The sequence below is a fragment of the Cupressus sempervirens genome, chromosome 8, assembly GCF_028749045.1.
Source record: "Cupressus sempervirens isolate cs-2001-9-10 chromosome 8, ASM2874904v1, whole genome shotgun sequence".
Taxonomy (NCBI): Eukaryota; Viridiplantae; Streptophyta; class Pinopsida; order Cupressales; family Cupressaceae; genus Cupressus; species Cupressus sempervirens.
Window position 1 is genome coordinate 628,873,907 of NC_143125.1, and position 16,926 is coordinate 628,890,832.

Sequence of the window (16,926 nt, forward strand, 5' to 3'; positions counted from 1 at the left end):
AAGCACTTCTGAGATTCATGGGAGCCGAAACTCCTCATAAGAAAACAAAGCCAAATTCTGCCTATATCTACAAGCTAGATCCCAAGGGGTATTTTGGAGAAAATCCCCAACCTAGTTTCGATACACCCAAAACTGGAACTAAGGTGAATCCGGGACTAGCTAAGGCAGTGAAGAGAACCCCTCAGCCAGAACATCTAGAGCCACAAGCAGAACATGAGGATTTAGTATTACCTCCTCAAGATAATTGACCAAAGGTGTCTTCTATTCTAATTGAGGATACTCAAGAAGTCAACATTGGTTCTTTAGAGATCCCCAAACTTGTTCACATTGCTGCATCCCTATAACAAGACTAAGCTGATCTCCTCTTTGAGGTCTTAAGAGAGAACATTGGCCAATTTGCATGGTCATATCAGGACATGCTAGGGTTGGATCCAACGCTTGTAGTTCACCATCTTGTAGTCGATCCAAAGATCAAGCCTCTCAGAAAAAAGCTTAGAAAAATGCACCCCAAGGTGGCATTACTGGTCAAAGCTGAATTAGAAAGAATTTTAGTTGCTAAGGTTATTTGACCTATTGACTACTCAGAGTGGATCTCCAACATGATCCCTATCACTAAGCCTTCCGGTGACATCAGAATCTGCACTGATTTTAGAGATCTAAACAAAGCTTGTCCAAAAGATGATTTTCCCTTACCCAACATAGATATGATTTTAGATCTTATAGCTGGACATGAAATTTTGTCCCTTATGGATGGATTTTCTAGGTATAATCAGATCAAGATTGCAGAAGAGGATCAGCATAAGACAACATTCACTACCCCTTGGGGAACCTTTTGCTACACCATGATGCCTTTTGGCCTAAAGAATGCTGGGGCTACCTATCAAAGAGCTATGACAACCATTTTCCATGATCTTATCCATTGCATTTTGGAGGATTACGTGGATGATATCCTAGTCAAATCTCACACCTTCATGGATCATCTCACTGACCTGGAGAAAGTCTTTGATAGGTTAGCCCAATATCATCTCATGCTAAATCCCAAGAAGTGTGTCTTTGGGGTCACATCTGGCAAGCTTCTAGGCTTCATAGTTTCTAAATGAGGTATAGAGATCGACCCCAAGAAGGTCAAGGCTATCTTATACATGCCTCATCCCCAGACACTGCGACAGCTTCACTCTCTTCAGGGAAAGCTTCAATCTGTCTGATGCTTCATCTCCCAGCTTGCAGATAAGTGTACACCATTTTCACATTTACTAAAGAAGGATCCTTTATGTGAACTTCAAGTGGGATCCTTTATGTCAACACAACTTCGATCAGCTCAAGCAGTATCTCACCAATCCCCCTATCTTGATTCCACCAGTTCTTGGTCATCCCTTGATCTTGTACATATCAGCAAAACCTACTGCTCTAGGGGCACTTCTAGCATAGCTTGATGACTATGGCAAAGAAAGAACCATCTACTATATCAGTAGAACCCTAGTTGGTTATGAACTCAATTACACTCCTATGGAAAAAGCTTGTTTGGCAGTTGTTTTCTCAACTCAAAAGCTTTGCCACTACATGCTAAGTCATACCATCCAACTAGTATCCAAAATTGATCCTCTCAAGTATATGCTCTCTAGAACAGCACTCACAGGTCGGCTAGCAAAATGGGTTATGTTACTAACTTGTGAGTTTGACATCCAGTATATGGACAGAAAGACAATCAAAGGGCAAGCTATAGCAGATCACCTAGCTAATGCACCTCTAGTAGATGCATATCCTTTGCTCACCAAATTTCTAGATGAGCATATCTACCTAATTGAAGAACAACCCCCATGGAAACTTTATTTTGATGGCTCATACACATCTCATGGATCAGGGGCAAGAATATTGTTGGTTACACCTCAAGGAGATTATATTCCAAAAGCCTTCAAGCTACAATTCCCTAGTACCAACAATATAGCAGAATATGAGGCTCTCATAGCACGATTAAAGATAGCAGCCAAATGGAACATCACTGAGTTACAAATCTTTGGTGATTCCCAGCTCATCATCAAACAAGTCTTAAATGAATATCAAACCAAAGATGAAAAGTTATTACCCTACAAAGAGCTAGTTGATCAGCTGACCCAACATTTTACAAAGCTTCAATTTACACAAGTTCCACGAATGTAGAAATAGGTAGCAAACACCATGGCCACTATCAGCTCGCTCTTGGAAATTCCCCAAGAAGCTACACAGCATGAGTTTTTAGTCGAGCAGCTCCTCACACCTTCTTATGTGAACTATGACTCAATCCGTGTTTGCATCTTGGTTGGTCCACAATCCCCTTGGTACCATGAGATTCACGCTTACTTACAAGATGGTATCATATCCCCTCACCTCACATGCACTGAACGCTAGAGCCTTATCCAACAATCATCCCACTATATCATCATAGCCAATGCCCTGTATCGTCGAGGTTATCACGATACCCTCTCTCAATGTTTAGATGAAAACAAGGCTGCGATGGCGCTAAAAGAAGTACACTCTGGACTTTATGGTGCCCACACAAGTGGTATTGTCCTAGCATGACAAATCCTTAGAGCAAGCTACTATTGGCCTACCATTGAATAAGATTCCTGTGACTTTGTCAGAAAGTGCCTCCCATGTCAACAGCACGCAAATCTTGTGCACGCTCCAGCACAGGATCTACAGCCTATTGCACCACCTTGGCCTTTCGCTTGTTGGAGCCTTGATCTAGTTGGAACTATCACACCTCTCTCATCTGATGGACATAAATGGATAATAACAACTACAAACTATTTCACTAAATGGGTAGAAGTAGTCCCTCTAGTCTCAGCTATGGGAGTTCAGGTCTCTAAGTTCATCTTGTACCACATTGTTTTTCGCTTCGGCATCCCATCCACCATCTTCATCGACCACGAAGGTAACTTTGAAAATCTCAACATGGAAGAATTATGCACCTCCCTCCGCATCCATCAGCTCTTTTCTAGCCCATATTTCCCACAAGGTAATGGCTAGGTAGAGGCAACTAATAAAACCCTCCTCAAAATCCTAAAGAAAGTTGTCAATGATTTCGGCCGTGATTGGCACCTTCAAATAAATCTGGCTCTATGGGCCTATCGAACTTCCTTCCATACATCCATAGGCACAACTCCATATTCCCTAGTCTATGGTGCCGAAGCAGTATTACCTATAGAGGTTGAACTTCCCTCATTGCACATATCTTTGCGAGGGAAAATATCAGATGAAGAATATAGAGTAGCTCGGCTCACCCAACTAGATCTCTTAGACAAGAAGCGACAACAAACTTATGATCATCTCACAGTCTATCAAACTCGTCTCAAAAGGAATTTCAACAAGAAGGTGCTTCCATGACACTTTCAGCCAGGCGACATGGTCCTCAAAGAGAACATGAAAGTCCAAGAAGATCGAGAAAAGAAAGGCAAGTTTGAACCTACATGGCTTGGTCCTTATGTTGTCATTGCATCCTTTGGGTCCAGAGCCTATCAGCTATCTACACCGAAAGGAGAACTCTTGAATGATCCTACTAACATCATTCATCTCAAGAAGTTGTATGCTTGAAGATCCTTGGTATACCCAGCTTTTGAAAAATACAAAAAAAAAATAGTAAAGAGAAATAAGCGTCCAATGGTGAAAACTTGGCAATTTAGGTGCCTTGGATAGGTACCTTGGTGAAAACCTGGTAACTCAGGCACCTTGTGTACTAAAGACTAATCCATTATCTATCACTATCCTATCCCTCATCCATTCACCCACCAACCCATAAAAATCCTGCTTGTTCCCTTGGTGTTCCAACCAAATATCCAAAATCTAATGGAGCTTGTAAATACCTCCTATACAGCTTGTAAATCTTGTACACCAGCTTGTAAATCTTGTATCATAGCTTGTATATCCGAAATCTTGTCCAAAGCTTGTACCATATTCCAGCTTGTAAATAAGCTTGTATCTTAGCTTATATCCTATCACATGCACGCAAAGAACCCCATTTTCACTTAAGTTTTTCGGAAACCATCTACCTATCCACCTATCAACTATTATAGACATCCCATCCTTCACAAAAATTTCCATCTCACAAAAACCAAAACATGAACAAACTTGTACATTTGTAATATATCTTGGTCTGTCAGCTTGTACATCCTCTTTAGCTTAGTACCATTGTATCTATCTAGCATTTGCGTCAGTTTGCCCTTGGTCAACATCTTGCACACATCGCACAACCCTTGGTTAGCTATTCCAATGCATCCTTTAGCTAGATCTCCTATCACCAAAGTGTTATCCTTCTTAGTTCAGCTTGCCAGACGCATCACTCATCCAAATCCATTAGCATAGGTGCTCTCCGATAGATCCTTGCAGGATATAGCTTTTCTCATGTCTGATCTTAGTCCGTTAGTACCTCGTCCTACCCATCTCATTGGCAAATGGCTCTCTTTTGGATTTTCACTTTCTTTTGATTTGGGATCTTCCCTTTTGGGTCTTGAAAATATCTTTTCCAAGCAATCTCCATGTTCCCTCCTCAAGGTTGCCATGATCTTCCATATCATGGTATGCTGCGAATGGGGCAATTAGAGCATAAGGTCTTGATCATGTCTTTTGCTTGTTTTCTTTTTTTTCTTGTGGGTTACCTAGTGTCATTTCCACGTTGCTTCCTTTGGGATTCATGTATAATACTGGGGCAATCCTTGCGTGTTTGTTTCGAGTCACTTCGTGAGTCCTTTGGATGGTTGGTGAAAAGGCCTTGATGTTCTTGGTAACCTTGGCAATTAACCAGCAATCCTATAGCAAATCTAGTGCTCAACTACATGGTGGTACTTCTCTTTGAAGTGTCCCCCCCACTCAAAAAAGCTTCAATGGATTCCCTTCATCTCCATTATCCCCCATCCATCTCCAGCATCTGTCGCTCCTACCCCATCTTATACATCAGTATCTCTTTGGATCACTCCTCACGCTTAGCTTCAACGATCCACAATCCTATTCTTAGGGATCCACCAATCAAATCAATCCACCAAGCCTCATCTTTTGAGATCCACAATCATAGCCTAGGGATCTCCCAAACCCATCTTCTACCAATCTGACTCTTTGAAATCTTGTTGCATTAAGCTTTATCATTCCATCATCCGTCTCCCTACCATGATATTCCTTTTATAGTGCTCTACCCCTCCATCCTCCCCCCAATCCTGGAACATTTTAAGCTTGCTTTACTATTGTGCCTTTGATTCTCCTTTATCATTCTCCCGTAGTGAGAGTTTGAGCTAATTTAGCCCCTCCTCTTTGCCAATCTGTGTCTCTACTCATCTTGATTTCTTGTACTTTTCAAGAAGCTGTCAAGCCTCATTTCTCTCCGCCACCTTCTTAAGGGGGCATCATCTAAGTCTAGTTTCTTCTCTTCTTAACCAAGACTGGGGCAACCTTGTTGCTAAAACATCTTCCTCATGTCGTCTTCACTCGAACTTCTTTGAAATAGTGTTGTCTCAACACTATGTCAAAGAGGGGCAAAATGTAGACACCTAAATTTGATTACACCGCTTTAGTAATCCTATTTAACCATCTCTAAAGGCATCATTAATTAAGTTACTATTTAATTAATCCTTTTCCATCCCCTAGATGATTAATTTAATTAATCATCTATAGTCCTAATTGATAAATTAAATAAACTATTATTTATCAATTAATCCTTTTCTTCTATCTAATTCCAAAAATCCCTATTTATTAAATAAATCTATTTGATAAATAAAATCTTCAAAAACCCCTAACCTATCCCTAATCCTCCATTTAGCCTAATCCACCCCATCCACCCATACTAACCAAGCTTAACCACTAACTCACCCACCCTCATTAATGCCATCCAGTTGCACATCTCTAACATCCCTAATCTAATCCTAAGCCCAAGCCTAATCCACCTCCTAATGTTGTCACATTCCCTAAGCAAGTTTAAGACTTTCCTAAACCAAATCAAAGTCTCCCCTCAAAAATCCCAACCACCAAGTCATGAGTGCTCTTACAAACCATAAAAAGACTCTTACAAGCTCACTCATGACTCTTACATCCATCTTCCACACTCTTCCCTCTTCCACACTCATTCCTCTTACATCTCTCTTACATACTCAACCCCACTCATCATGCCTTTAACCAACCTTTTACCCTACCCTCTCACACTCATCCTCCTTGTGACAAGTGTCACCTTCCCATTGGTGCTAAACAAGAAAAATCCATGTGCTCTCCTTTGAGTGCATCCTAGCCCTCCTTAAGCCTTCATCTCTCCTTGCATCTTAGCCCTCCATCCCTCAATCCCTTAGCCTATAAATTGAATCCCATCCCAAGCCTTTCAATAACGACCATTTGAGTAAAGTTATCATGCCCTTTTGAGAGCCAAAATCCATATCCATACCCTTATAATGCCAAATTGAGAGCTCACAAAGCTACCAATTTTCCATTACCCATATCCATTGAAGCCATTTGAGCATTTGAGCATACATCCCCAATCCATAAATAGACACATTCCAAAAACAAGAGAAAAATCTCATTGAGAGAGCCTATCCATGGCTCACATTCTCATTTGAGTTTGTCTTCTCTTTGTCTCTCTTATATGTTATGTTAGTTTAATGTGTAAATGCTTTCATTGAATTAGTATTTCTAGCACATTAGATTAGTGTATAAAATGAAAAGTATGTAGTCACTCATAGATTCACTAGATAATGGTTCTAGGATGTGAAAATGAGAGAAGAAGGCTTCTTTATATAGAGATCTACGGCACCAAATTTTAGAGAAGGCCAACATCAGAGAAATAAATCATAATTAACCTTAACCCCTAGAAATAGACCTAGATTAAATGTAATTTAAGAGTTTACCATTCTGAAACCTAAAACAACTGACCTAGAAGTGGAAAAATGAAACATTCAAAAGCCCAATATCCAGAAAATTTCAAAACTTAAAAATTTGACCTATGGTCATGGACAAGTTCAACCCTACCCTAGGTCAAGGTCGAGGTTGATGTTAACCCTTTAGGCCATCCTTGATGCAGAATGTTAAAGTCCTTAGTTTTACAAAGAAAGTTGTTAGAAAGAGGCTAGAAATAGAGAGAGAGAAGTAGAATAGGGGGAAAATATCTAGATCCATGCAAATACCTATTCAAGGCACTTGACATGACCTAAGACCACTTACTTGGAGGGCTAAACACTCTTAACATGGAAGTTCTTCTATTTTAAGATAATACAGTAATATAGAAGCCTCTTATCATCATAAAGGTAACAATATAGGTAAAAGTGAACCATCATAGTTATTTAGAAGTATTATATTTTAGAAAATGGATTCTTTTCTATATATTGTAATAACATTGTGCATTAGGAAGTGGGAATGCTACAATTGTATACTAATACTATGTTATAATTAGATAAAGAAGGAGAAAGCCTAAATGCAACATAAAAAATAAAATCATATCTCAAAAAGACAAGCAGAGAGTAATTTACAAGAAGTGAATATGCACATATTTTAAATAGAGCCACAACCACATAGATCTAGCCAAAAACACCTCAACAAAGTAGCTAAGAAGCTAGTAACCTCCAAATAAAAATATGTAGGAGTATTGGAAGATAAATGAACTAATGCTAACAAAAAAAATTCCCAGGAAGAGAAGTCACCCAACAACCGCAAATAAAAATTGAAGATAACCATAGATCCAACCACCACAAAAAATGGGGTAAAAAAGTACTAGAAAATATAGAGAAATGGTATAAACAAAGCCTTGTCACCAAGTAGGGGAAAGAGCTAGGGTGTCAAGGCAGCTAGACATGGCAATTGTAGTCTTGAAAAATCCAAGCTTGGAAAGGTGGAGCACAAAAGAATAAAGGACATGTGAATGTCTTGAATACAAAGACAAGGAGAAGAAGGGGAAAAGAAGCTAGAACTAAGCAAACTAAGGAGAACTCAGTCCACTAGTTGTGAAAAGGAAAAATTACAGAGGAAAAGAATAAAATCCAATACAACGCAAATACCATAGCTAAGAAGAACAAGCACAAAAATTTCCAACAATGAAAGAGTTGTGCCACCCTAGTAGACCAAGGCTCACACAAAAAAAGAGGGAATAAACATTGGAAGAAGAGCTAAAGAAAATCCCCAAATGAAAAATTGAGAAAAGGAAACCAAAAGTGCATAGAATAACTCTAAAATAGCAAAAAAATCCAAATTGGTGAGCCCAAGAAAAGAGAAATTCAATCTAGCCTCCAAACACACCAAAAAAAGAGGAAAATGACCTCCTACAACCATTAAAAATACCTTTTTTACGAGAAATGAACCACCTATATAAGAAGAGCCTCCACCTCAAAAGGGTCTACTACTTCAAAAAGAAGAATGAAAGATGAAAAAATGACCAAGATGAACCTCATCCACCATTAAGGCATGAAGAGAAAAACTTGGCTCAAAAAGTGTAGCTAGATTAAAGAAAACCCCAAACACCACCACTAGCAAGAGAAGAAAAGCCAAAACGAATAAGAAGAGACACCACCATAGTGGAGTAGCAAAAAATCTCAAAAAAACTATAGTGGAAGGGGGAGCAGAGAAGCTACTTAAAACACACTCTATGGCAATGAGATCAAGGCACACAAAAACAACATAAAACCCCTGAACCGCGAACTAGAGAGAATATCGCAAAACCTAGAAAGAAAGATAGAAGAAGACACAACACAAAAAAGAGAAGGGAACACAAAAAATCCCCTAAACCTAGTAGAGAAGAACACCATTGCTCCTAAAAAGGGAAGATGAGAAGCACAAATGACTCCCCATCAACAATATTTCTTCTAGACACTGTAGGATGTAGGAGAAAAAGGTCCCCATCATCTGCTTCATTATTTTTTTCTCCCTCACCATCATTGCAAGGAACCAAAATCTTACTCATGTCAATCCTACCACTCATCTCCATCTTAAAAAAATATCTAATCCCCCAAAATGACACTGTGACACTATGTTATAGGTGAAGGTGAATGATTTTTTGTGATTTTAGTTGAAGGTGAATGATGCCAACAACAAAAGACTCGACAAAATCATATACTAGTTGCAATAGTTTCAATAGGGAAAGGTCATCTATTGTAAGATTCTTCAGAAGTTCTTGATATCCCAAATGTAATCTAGTTAGGAAGATGACTATAGGAATCGTGTTTCTCATTTTATTTTACTCTTTTTATAAAAAAAAATCTACATTCTTCTATCTTGTACTTCTACCATTATATGTAATTCAACTTTTTTTCAATTAAAAAGAATTATAGTAAAGAAAATATTTTTCAATGTGAAAGATTTAATTATTTAATTCAAATCACACATAATAATTGTGTATACATGTGACCTACTATTCCCCATCTTTGAAATTATCTTAGACATTGTCAAAATGCCTTCTACATAGCTAACTTATATTTATTTCTCCTAATGTCTCTTTCCTCTATCACTTTTGAGTCAAAACAAAAGAGAATACAAGAAAAGCCTAATTTATCTCAAATATCACATGCTTATTATATCAAAAGTAGGATTGAAGATTATTCCTAAAGAAATTATAAATAGGGACTTTGTGATTACTTCACAAACAAGTGCCATGTACTTGTCATCATATTTTTTATAATAATTAAAACGTAAATTTAATAATGAATATTGTCTTTTATAATTACTCTTTTGAAAATAATTATTGTCATAGTTTTTATATGTAAGTTGCGATAGCATACAAACTTCTATCATTCTTTTAAATTAGGTTTAAAGAGTCAATAAAGTATTAGATATTATAATTTAATCTTAAATATGCTCTCTTATCTTAGACTAAATGAGTTAATAATATAATAATATTTTTAAAATACTTTAGATAATCATATTTTACTAATTTATTTGTTACAAGTTTAATCTAAGAAGTATTTTAGAATGTATAATAGTAATATATTTTATTATTGTTCAAAATACAAGTTGTGTACTCAAAATTTGGTAAAAAAATGAAACCTTCCGTGAAAAAAAGGGCTCCTGTAACACAAGATCAATTGAGCCAATTATGTTTGAGTTAATTAATTTATATAATATAAATAAATTGAATATAAATAAAAAAAACTTTTTGACATATTTAAATTACCTAAATATAATTATATGTGATCAGTGGATATGAGCTATGCTCATTGTAAGTGAATAAGATACTACACATTAAAAGATGATCATCACATTTTTACATACAATCATTTTAAGAAAATAAGATAATATATAATTATCTCCCTTTTATCTATGCTCATTCTAAAAATGATAGAAAACTACAAAATAAAAAATTATTATCTTTCATTTATATGTAATCCATTTAAGAAAATAAAAAAGTATAGGTTATAAGTTGCTATTCAATTTTTGATAATCATCTCCCTTTTATTTATATTAAAATTACACACTAAAACTTCATTCCAACACTAAAAGTGTTAAATAGTCAAAGTTGACTTTTTTTTTCCCAAGCTTAATTTTCTCCTTATGTATAATGTTTATGGGTGGCCCATGTTCATGTGAAGAAAATTAGATAATACATAATAAAAACACTATCATCCTTCATTTATCCATACTCGTATTCTAAAAAAATAAGATACTACATAATAAAATGTTCATCCCCATAAATAAAATACTACATAACTAAAACTAACCATCTTCCTTTTATATATAATCATTCTAAAAATCAAAATGATAGATAATCATCTCTAACCATCTTCCTTTTATATATAATCATTCTAAAAATCAAAATGATAGATAATCATCTCTTTTTATCTATATTCATTATTAAAAAATTAAGATACTACATAATAAAAGATAATCATTTTTATTTTATCTAATATTCATTATTTTATTTTTTTTGACAATGCAAGGTTTGAACTAATGACCTCCTAGAAGGAAGCCATGCCAATTCACCACTATACTGCAAGTGGCTCCCAAATAATATTCATTATTTAAAAAAAAAAACACTATATGATGTCATACATTCATAATTATCAAAATTTGATCTCCTTCTTATTTAAATAATTTATTAAAAAAATACACAATCTAATCTAGATAGGTTATGTAACAGGAAGATTAACAATCCAAAACAATCTAATTACACACATCTTTATTGTTACTTCAAATCAAATATGTCACATTTTTCACAATATAAAGACACAACATATAAAACATAATTCGATAACAATAATAAACTCTGCATATGCCTAAAGTATTATAGAATATTTATTTATAAAAAGTCCAAGTATTTTTCTATCATAAGATAAGACTATTGCAGCAGATAACACCTGAGTTCAACTACTGTTTTTATGTGATAAGATTTAGAACGTCAATCCTATTGAAGGAATCAACAGCAAAATCTCGCTTCCCCACCACAATCTCCAACGTTGCAGCATATCAGACCATACTTTACAATACAATATCCATCGCCGATGCAGAGAAGGAGAGCTTTGCAGTCTGGATTATCCTGAACTACTGCCATACCTGTCATGCCCACAACCAATGCCATCAATAATGTTATCATCCACACCACACAAAACAATTTCATTGCCTTCACCATTTTCTTTTGCATTATGTTGTGAAGATACTATAATCTAATCCAATTTATAGAGAGGAACCAACCTCTCCTTCTAACATTGTTGATTAGAATAATTGAGTGGAATCAACCTCTCTTTTAATACTTTTGTAATATTGATTAGAATAATAGAATGGAATAAACCTCTGTAATATTGATTAGAACAATAGATGGAATCAACTTTTTTTTTAATACTTTCTCTTGTAAACATATTATAATCTAATGTAATATTGTTGATTAGAATAATAGAGTGGAATCAACCTCTCTTTTAACATATTCTATTACAATCCAATCTAATTTATAGAGTGGATATAATATTAGAGTAGAATCCAACCGTTGCCAATTAGACCAAGCATTCGGGAGAAATTTGTTATTATGCGCCAGTCTAGGAGCTATCGGCACATTGCATACATCAAAAGTAAGGCTATCTAAACATAGATTAATCTGTCAATCCTTGTTTACATGACATTCCCAAAGGCTAAAAATTTAGAGTTAGTACCCTAGAGAATTCTAAGGCCTCTTAGTCAGAGTGAAATTGTCAGCTAGGAATTTTTAAAATTTCAAATCTTCTATTTCAGTGGGAATATGAATATGAATTTCAAATTTTAACTTAAAAACAAGCATTTGGTAATTCACTTAAATAGATAGAATTGGAACACATATTTCTATTATAATTTTAATCTATCACAAAAGATAATATTGTCAGAGTGTATCGTGTTTGAGAGTTACATAAACATAAATCGTATTCCATCTTTCATAGAAAAAAATTGTTGTATTGACTATTAGTTGTTGCCACCTGCCTATAGGCCTCCCAATGCATTAAATGCTATATCTGTTTTACTTGTAGAAGATTTAATAGTAGTTTTTTTCAATTATTCCAGAATATAGTTCATTAAAACCCATAAGGTAAGTGGGACTGGATTCTTGGAGGGGTTTTCTATCAAATATAATTTAGATATTTTTTAAGGATACATGATTTTAGTTGAGTATTGGAAAATTGAAGACGAATATGTTACATATTTCAAGAAAATAATTTGATATTATTGTAGAAGATAATATGTTTATAAATTTGTAAAAATGTGAAAAACATTTATTATAATACATTAAAAATAATAGTATTCTATAATCCATATAAAAATTAAGTTTGCATATATTATAATAGTTTTTGGCCCTATTTATGCCTGCAAAAAATATGATTAAAATACACACCTATTGTATATTTGTGTTTTCCTAAAAGAATAAGAGTGTAGCTCCCTAAAATGCAATAAATAATCAATTAGCTTTATTCTTATGTCAATTTTTAATAATTAGAATATTTTTAAATTTAAACCTATAATATTACTTGAAAAACCTATAAAATTAATAATCAATTCTAAATATAAAATCAATAACTAATTCTATATATGACTAATTATTTTTCCAATTTTTAAATTATAAAATAAAATCTATAATACTAATTATAAAAAAGTTAACAAAAAATTAAAAAATGCAGGAAACTATAAATTATATGTCATGAGTATGGTCATTTATAGCATCAGTGTCCTTGCAACTTGACTTCCAAAGGAATGGATGGTTCTATGACTGACAATTGTGGTGGTTTGGTAGATGCTATGGGGAAAGGACAAGCTCAAATGGATAATACGACCAAGGGGAAGAATTAGCCAGATGCTTTAGGAAAGGGAAAGGCTCAAATGTAGGATAAGGATGGATTTGTCCCTGCTCACCCACGAACTAAAGGGCATGGTCAGAAGAGGCCTTTGAGAGATAGACTATCTAATTTGGGTTTTAATTTCTTTGAGGTACTGGATAGTATGGTTCTAGAGGAGGGTATTCCTCCTAGTATCCCTTCTAACCAAGTTTTCCCAGATGAGGAACTTTCACCTCATGACGCTTGTGGGGCATCCTAGATTGTGGTACATCAAAACTATGAGCTCCCCATAGCTCATGTGTTAGATGCCCTAGTAACACCTGTGGTGTCAGAGGATATTGACATTGTTTTGACAGACTTGGTTAAGGATGTGCTAGCATCTAGTAAGGGTAAGGGGTCTCCTCTCCCCTTGTGGTTGATCCATAGACCCTTTAAGTAGGTTTCCTTTACTCCTCCTCTAAGAAGCGGGTGCAAAATAGATCAAGAGAAGATTAAACTCATATAGGTTAGTTAAACAATTAGATGCTCATTTTCCCCATTCTACTCAATGATGATTATTCTCTCATGGAATGTTAGGGGGTTGAATAGTATCCCTAAACAAAAGGATATTCAGAATTTGGTGGTTGATCATTCACTTGATGTTTTTTTGTATCCAATAGACTAAGCTCTCTATCGAGTCTATGGTCTGATATGCCTCTAGTATTTGGACTTGTGAGCAATGCCAGTGTGTTGGGGCTATGGGCAGTGCTAGTGGTTTGGCTATCTTTTGGGATCTGTAGAAAATTTCTCCTCTTAGCTGGGTGTCTTCTCGCTCAATGCTCTCTGCAGTGGCTTCTGCTTTGGACTTAGGAGAGGTAATCATGATTACTAATGTGTATGCACCTATAAGGAGGAACTTTGGAGGCATATTTAGTGTGTTGAAATTGTCACCCTTTTCATGTTTAGGTGTTAGAAATAGACTTTAATTTAGTTTTAAGTCTAGAGTAGAAGCAAGGTGGTTTGGCTAGATTGGGGTTTTCTTTTGCTCTTCTTTGGCAACACGTAGCACTTTTGCACCTCTCTAATGTTAAGGCTTTTAATGGTCTCTATTCTTGGAATAATTGAAGGACTTGGCTAATGTTATCTCAGAATGTCTAGATAGATTTCTTGTTTCTTGTTTCTGAATTAGTGACACCCTTACTCTCTCTTCAAAAATTCTAGACTGGAGGGGTTCTAATCATTGGCCAATCAAATTTTCTGCTACTAAGGCTTTTATTCTAAAGTGTCCACCTTTTAAGTTCCAATTGATGTGGCTTTTTGACTCCTCTCTTCACGATCTTGTTTTATGTTGGTGGAGAGATGACACTCCTACATATGGTACTACTATGTTTTCAGTTTTTAAAAGGCTTCAATATGTTAAAAGAAAACTCAAGATATGGAATAGACAATGTTTTGGGAACCTTCACTCTATGAAGAGGCTTGCTTAGGAAAATCTTGATGTCATCACCAAGCATATTAGATATTGAGGTTTCTTGGAGGATCTTGGAAGGCTTGAATCCCTTGCTTCTAGAGTTCCAGAAGAATGGGAACTTCGGGAGGAAATTTTTTGGAAGAAAAAGGCTAGAGTTTATTGGCTCTAGGAAGGTGATCGGAACATTTTTTTCCATAAAACCATGCAATCTCATTAGAATTAGAGAATTATCTCTTCATTGGTTAATTATGAAGGTATCCAACTAACTTCCTTGCCAATTTTGTTCTAGGAGGCTACTTGGTACTTTTCTACCCTCTTCTTTGAGGAATCTCCTCCTACTAATAATAAAGAAAATATTATTTTGTCTTGTATTCCTTCCCTTATTATCTAGGAAATGAATGATTATCTCATGCAGTCGATCTCTTTGGAAGAATTGGAGGAGGTGGTCTTTGGCATGCCTAAGGGAAAGGCTCCTGGTCCTGATGGCTTTCTAGTTGAGTTCTTATAGGAATTTTGAGACATCATTAATCATAATTTGTTGGAACCTATTAAGGAATCCTATTCTAGGAAGCAAATGCTTTGTGCATTGAATTCTACATTCTTGACTCTTATTCCAAAAAGAGAGGGGGCTAATCGATTGGAGTTTTTTAGACCAATTGCCTTATCTAATGTGGTTTACAAATTCATTGCTAAGTTTATTGTTGAGAGAATTAAAAAATGACTCCCCATTATTATCTCAGAGGAACAAGGTGGTTTTTCTACTGGAAGACAAATTTTGGATGGGGTGGTTATTGCTACTAAGGTTATTCACTCTATGGCTAGTTCAAAGGAGAGATCAATGTTTGTTAAACTAGATATGGCTAAGGCCTATAATAGAGTTAAATGGAGTTTCCTAAGTAATATTCTTCTTAGCTTTGGCTTTAGCTTTGACTAGGTGAGTTGGACTATGAGTTGTGTTACTTCTACCTCTTTTTAAGTTCTTCTTAATGGTCAACCTTCCCAACTAGTTGATGCCTCCAGAGGTCTCCACCAGGGTGATCCTCTATTACCCTATCTTTTCATCATCATGGCTAATGGCTTGGGTAGATTCATTAAGTATCAAGTGTCCTAAAATTATATTTAGGGGTGGTGGTGGGGTAATGGTTTGCCTACTCTTTATTAACTTCAATTTGTTGATGATTCTTCTCTTGCTGGTCTTGCTAGGATTAGGGAACCTGAAGCCTTTTGACATACTATAGATATTTATCTAGCATCTTCAAGCCAAAAGTTAATGAGCACAAATCTTCCATTTACTTTTTTAACACTCCTAATTCTATTCAACAAAATATTGCTGATATCATGTGGTTTCAGATTGGGTCGCTTCCTTTGAATTATCTTGGCATCCCTATTGTTGTTTCTAGGAAGCCATGAGTCTTCTAGAAAAATGATTACCAAGCTTCATGATAAAGTAAATCATTTGGCTCATAGATGGCTTTCTACTATTTCTCAGGTTACTCTTCTTCAATATGTTATTCAAGCTCTTCCTACTTATAGAAGCATGGTTTAGGCTACTCCTATTTACTTTCTCAAGGAGTTTGACGCTCGTTCTTGGAAATTCCTTTGGACTGGTAATTTTCATAGCACCAAATGAAGTTTTATTAGCTAGGAGACTATTTATAGGCCTAAAAAGGAGGGTGTTCTTGGTCTTTGATCAACTCTCTTGAGTAGTCAAGCATTGGCTTCTCAACTTTATTGGCGATGGTGCTCTGGACAACGTCAAATTTGGGCTCGTATTATCACCCATAATTATTTTGTGGTGCTGATCCTTCATCTATTTATGCACTTCCTCCTAAAGGTTGTGGCTTTATGGTATGGCATACTCTAAAGACTAGTGGTGTGTTATTCAAGAGAAGTATGTTCTAGATATGTAAGGGAGGCTCTAAGGATTTGTTTTGGTCTAATGCTTGGGATGGATTCCCATCCATATTATCCATGTACACTCATCTTCAGACTCTCTATAATTCTTTTCATGCTACTAGATAGGATAAAATGGCTCATTACAAGACTCCTTATCAATTGGGACCTATTTTTGGTTACAGATGGAGTACTCTTCTGATTAACCTCTTGGAGGCACAGAGGTAGATCATCAAGATATTTCTCAAATTTTTGCCTCTAGGGAGTGTTCCTCTTTGCTAGGAATAGATGTTTTGGCTTGGGGAGGTACATTTTCTGGTAAATATCATGTCTCTACTGGGTATCAGGAGATAACTAGACAATTAT